Below are 6,117 nucleotides of genomic sequence, written 5' to 3'. Positions count from 1 at the left end.
GCGTTGCATTCTTTTAGACCGCATCACCTTAAATAGGTTATTTATCCTTACTCTATTCTGGAAGCGGTTATAAGCTATACAAAGATAGTCTCAGGACAGTCTGGGCAGAGTCCATTTTATACAGGGGAGGGACGAATTATGCTATCCTTGAGCTAGATGGCATATTTTATGTGATAACAACATAGATTGGGTTTCTTTATTATTACCTCTATGTAATGCCTCCATCATTAAACTCAAATGGCACTGATGATCATCACCTTATCTGTATAGATGACAAGGTGGTCAAATGATTTGGTAAATATATTGGTTGTAATGAGGATAATTATAACTGCTATGATCTGTCAAGTATATCATCGGAACATAACAGCCATTTTATACATTACGTAGACCAAAAGATTTGGGGTCATGGTTGTGGTGAGATTAAAAATATTATTATTCTGTCCCTGATGCATGTTCCATCTACGCAAAAAACTGACAGATAGCTAACAGGATTCAGAAAAAGTCGAACACAGGAGTAAAGTTAAGGGTTTTTTAAAGTTAAGAGTCCTTTTTTCTCTTCTTTTTCTTTTACTTTTAAAAAAGCAGAGGCTCTCTAAGACATTAAACGCAAAGGAAAAAGGGAGAGGAGCTTTCTGTCTGACCGCATGGAGAAATTCTTGCACACTGGTTGACCTCTAACCTAAGAGGCACAGTGCAATTATAAATAAAGGGAAATGATTTGACCAGCTATTCTGCACCATTTCTAAATCCTTTGTCCAATGAATGTCCCTGTGTCCATCTGTAGCACACGCACACACACTCACCAATATTTTAAAATTGTTGTGGTCTGGTCACCCTACCTACAGGAGAAAAATAAATAAATCTGTCAAGTAAATTGTATTTTTAAATTGTATTTTTAGCATTGTATTGGGATTGTCACAAAACACAAAACATTGGTTTGAGTATGTTTTCAGGAAGGAAAAAAACAGCCAGTTGTGGAAAAACTGGAAAAAATAATTACACCTATTGTTGTGTTAATGTAATAAAGCATTAATATAAATTACATTTTAAGACCTCAAAGCACTTCTCAATAAATAAGGGGAGTCACTTCAACCACCAAGTTGATGCATGGCAGCCATTTTGTGCCAGAACACTGACCACACATGAGCTTAGGTAGAGAGAAGAGAAATTAATTGAGGCAATTAAATTGGGGGATGAATAGATGGCCAGGCTGAGAAATCAATTTTGATAGGTCACCAGTGAAAACTTCAACTGTTTGTGATTGTTTGTGAAGTGCCATGGTATCTTTAATAACCACAATGAGCCAGAACATCTCTTTCTGAATGTTACCATCTCATAATGCACTGTTCAGTGTCCTTATCAGAACAATAGAAATTATGTGGTTCAGAGGAAAGACGTATTTCCCTTTAAGAATAGATTTTTCATACCTCATATTGTTCATTTTTTAGCTCTTAAATTACGTGGTAGCCAGTAACCGCTCACAATGGCAAGATTCTCTCATGGTGGAACTAGTAGCATTAGATAGCACAAAACACCTGAGAGGAAACAGCCAATAAGCTATCTGCAGTTCATTTATTGCTGGCAAGTTAACTGCCTATACTGTGGTTTTGGTTCTGACTTTGGCTTTGTTAGCGAGTACTTTTCTTGGTGGACCTATCATTCAGGTCATCAGCCACTGTCACTTTCAGTTCCTTGACCAGAATCTCATGTGCATATCTCAACATGATTAAGCAACTTGGTTTGAAGAGGGGCCATTACTGATAAACTTAGTTTGTGCTCTCTGAGGTAAAGCAATTTCTTCTCCTAGCTCAAGATAACACACTGGCTTTACAACTTCTTGAAGAAAAAGCAAGAAATCCTCTTCACTATCCTCTAGAGTTACAGCGCTAGACATGTATATGCATTCTTGTAAAGTCAACTAAGTCATCAAGTCAAGTGCTAAGTACTTAAGGCAAAAACTCAAAGCAAAAAATGCATTTTCAGTAGTTACACTAGGCAGCAGAGTGAATGCAAAATAATAACATAAGCTAATGAACACTGTACAAAATAGTAATAAGCTAATATTATGTAATTATCTGATATACCACATATTTTCATGTGATTGTTTGACTCTGTCATCTGATGGCACTGCAATTGTTGCATAATGAATCAAAATGCTGGAAACATTGCAAGACTGAATTATGTATGCATTCTATGAAGTTAATATATGACCACATTTTTATGTACAAGAATAGATATGGATTGAATAACGCTGTGCATGTGTGCTAATCGTTGAAATACACCATGACCCTTCTGCCCATTAACCTGGCTCTACCAACTGCAAATACTCCACCTGTCCAAATACTGTGCTTCCCTACACTGTTACCATTCTACCTGAGGTGACTCAACAGGAATTTAACTAAGCTAAAAAAAAGTTAGATGTAGCCTATTCTTTTATTATATTTTTATTATTATTATATCTTCCATCACTGTGGCTGTTCCTTTCATTGCACAATTGTAACTCCCGTCACACCCTGATTTGCGATCTGTCACACATCTCTGAGGCAATATTCCCTGTAAATGCATTTTTTCACTTCTTAAAGGCCTCTGTGTGACTGCCCGCTGGAACTATACACACAAGCACATTATTACCATTACCACAATGTTGAGTTGAAGTTTGAGCTGTGGAAAACTTCCAGCCAATGCAACTGTTTACAGTCTAAGAGAAAAGACCATTGACTGGAGGGTACAATGTTTGGTCCAAGACACAAATAAAAAGCAAAACAATAACACATTTTTCATATCTCTTAATAAGGTGCTCTCTGGGGTATGATCTTGATTACATTCTCGATAGAACGTGGGAGGCCAAGTTTTCAATCATTGTGCTTTGTAAGGTGCAATTTTGGCTGTTCTAACCACCACATTACGTTTGTCTGGACTTTCATAATTCCACTGCTGCACACTGCTGGAGTCATAAATACCACGGGCTGTAAACTGCAGCTTCAATCAACAGGAATGCGGCCATCAGGACATGGGTCATCAAAGCTGCCTGGTGGTTTCTCCCGAAAACATGGGTCTCGTGATTTATCATTTATTTATTTATTGGGATTGGGATGACCTTTCCCGCTAGCTAGCCTGTTCGAATGCCAGACCATAGACATACTGAGGGGGGTTGGGGGGGGGGGTCAGCATAGGACAGGACAAGATTGAACACATAGACCGTGCCACAGAACCTCCCAATGGCATCCTTGTGTCAGGCCACTTCAAGACAGGATCCTGAAATAGCTATAGCCATGGTCCAGGGAAGTGATATGGACTAAAAGGACTTTTTTAAATGTGCATATATAAAACAATTGGGTAACGATGATGAATGCGGGCAGGGAGAAATTGAGGAAAGGTAAATGAATGTGGACTGATCGAAATGAGGCGCATGTGAAAGTATAGTAGGGGGCAAACTAGATACTTATGGGAAGGAATAAACAATGTGTTCAATAGGGGGGGGATTGTGAGTCATTAGAGATGTACTGTATATTCTTACATAAGTGTCTGGATCGGAAAGGGGCCAGCACCTTATAGAGAAGTATCTGTGGAAATCATACTTATAATCACAAGGTCAAATACTGTCATACAAAACATCTTACTTCTATCTCTAGATTTTGTTGGTTATCCTGTGCCAACAGGGAGGGGGAGTATAATATGCGCTGTTCCTGGAGGAGTAGAGTTTGGCATTATGTTACAGCCATAGTTCTGACCAGACCTTATATGACAAACTAAGGGAATTGTGGAATGTGGAAGGCTTGCTCAGGATGTATTTTAAGGGAAGTCCAAAGGGATATATTGGGTAACTGGGGAGAATCTGCTTAACAGTTTTGGTACCATTGTCATTTCCATACAGAATCATTTAGTTACATATTTTGTTGGTTATCTTGGTCATGCTTATTTAGCCTTGGCCAGATTTTCAAGCTATAGGTATTGAATGTATTCACATTTGCTCTCACAGACAGGTGATAGTTATTTGGATTTATATAGTTATTAATCACTGCAAGAAGGTTCTGGGTTCAAATCCGGCCTTGGCCTTTCTGTGTGGAGTTTGCATGTTCTCCCCATGTCCACGTGGGTTTCCTCCGGGTACTCCTCCCATGGTCCAAAGACATGTAGGTAGGTCGATAGGTATGAGTGTGTGAGAGTGAGAATGGCGTGTGTGCCCTGCTATAGATTGGCGGCCTGTCCAGGGTGTATTCCTGCCTCTCGTCCAATGCACGATGGGATAGGCTACAGCACCCACCGCGACCCTGTCCAGGATAAGCGGGTATAGATAACGGATGGATGGGTGGATAGTCATTAATCAACCATCATTTTTTTACCTCACCTCCATCTTCCTTTCCAACTCAACGGCTTCACAAATACTTAGCCCAGCATATACAGTACCAGCATAGCCCACTAGAGTCAGTATGTATGTCCTAAAGTGTAGTTTCCTGGGCACTGGGGTATGTTTACTTGATTCTGGGAATAAGGTCCCCCGTGCCTCACTCAGAGCTGGGTACAAATCCCAAGACCTCTGCATTTTAGCAGCTGAATCTAAGTCACAAGGCTGAGACTAAGTGCTGAAATGGGTAATAAGTCCCAAGACCTCTGAAATTAAGGAGTAGAATCTAAATCACAAGACCTCTGAAATTAAGGACTAGAATCTAAATCACAAGACCTCTGAGTAATGAGGCAAGTAACAAGTCCCAGACCTCTGAGACACTGTCAGCTGGTGCCAGGTATGGATGCAGGTATGCTGCCCAGCAATGCATACACATCAGTTTATCTCTGGACTTCTCATATTTCCATAACACCTTTCTTCACTAAATTTCCTAAACATTCAGGTTGTAGGTTTTGAAAATGTATGGAGTCAGATAAACTTGCTTGTCTCCCTGTGAATAAATAGATAAAATCCAAATCCTTACAGCTTCAAAGCCAATATGCAGTATTAGAAACTAAATAGCCCAGGCGTCCCTCTCCCCAGTGACTTCCGCCAACTCATCCCAAGGGATCCCAAGGCGATCCCAGGCCAGCCTTTGGATATAATCCCTCCAGCATGTCCTAGGTCTACCCCTGGGTCCCCTCATCCAGTCGCTGCACCACTGTAGAGACATACAGTAAGCTCCATAATGTTTGGGACAAAGACATATTTTTTCTTGATTTGGCTCTGTATTCCAATCGATTTTTGATTTGTACATTTCTACATTTTTGTTTCACCATGCAGAAATTACAGCACAGTAAACAGTCCCGCCATGTCAGGGCATTATAATGTTGGGACAAATGGTGTCGCAAGTGTTCCTGCTAGTTAGGTGTGTTCAATTATTTTCTTAGTGCAGGTATAAGAGAGCTTGGAGTTTCTAGTTTTTATTTGCCAGCCTTTTTATCACCCTTTAAGCCATTATGAGGCTGAGAAATAAGAGAATACAGTTAGTGACGTAGGCAAACCCTTAGGCTAACCAAAATCAACTGTTTGCACCATTAAGAAAGAGAGCACTGGTGAGCATAGAAATGACAAATAGCCTGGTAAGCCAAGGAAGACCTCTACAGTGAATACTGTGAATTTGGAGGCATTTGGTTGAACCTGAGCAGATAAGGTTCTTCTGTACACTTCAATCTTCTGCTGCTATCAGCAGTGTTTCATCACCCTTACCATCACTCTGATACATGTCTCATTTATCCGCAAGACCTTTTTCCAGAACTTTAAGGCTATTTTAAGTGCTTCTTAGCTAACTGTAACCTGGACATCCTGTTTTGGCAGCAAACCAGTGGTTTGCATCTTGCCCAGCCTCTATATTTCTGTTTGTGAAGTTTTCTGTGGAAAGTAGTCACTGGCACATCCACACATGCCTCCTAATGAGTTTTTCTGAACTCATGGACAGCTGTTGTTTTGGAGTTTGTCTTCATTATGATGAGAATTCTTCGGTCATCAACCTTAGAGGTTTTCCTTGGCTTAATGGCTTTCTTGAATTTCATTGGCATAGCTCTGGTCCTTATGTTGACAAATGCCAGTAACAGACTCCAAAGGCAATCAAATACTGAAAGCACTCTTATAACTGCACTATGGAAGCAATTGAACACACCTGACTAATCAGAAACACCTGTTACACCATTCGT

This window comes from Anguilla rostrata, chromosome 3 (genome assembly GCF_018555375.3).
Source record: "Anguilla rostrata isolate EN2019 chromosome 3, ASM1855537v3, whole genome shotgun sequence".
NCBI classification, from domain to species: domain Eukaryota; kingdom Metazoa; phylum Chordata; class Actinopteri; order Anguilliformes; family Anguillidae; genus Anguilla; species Anguilla rostrata.
This window is presented reverse-complemented; position numbering follows the sequence as displayed.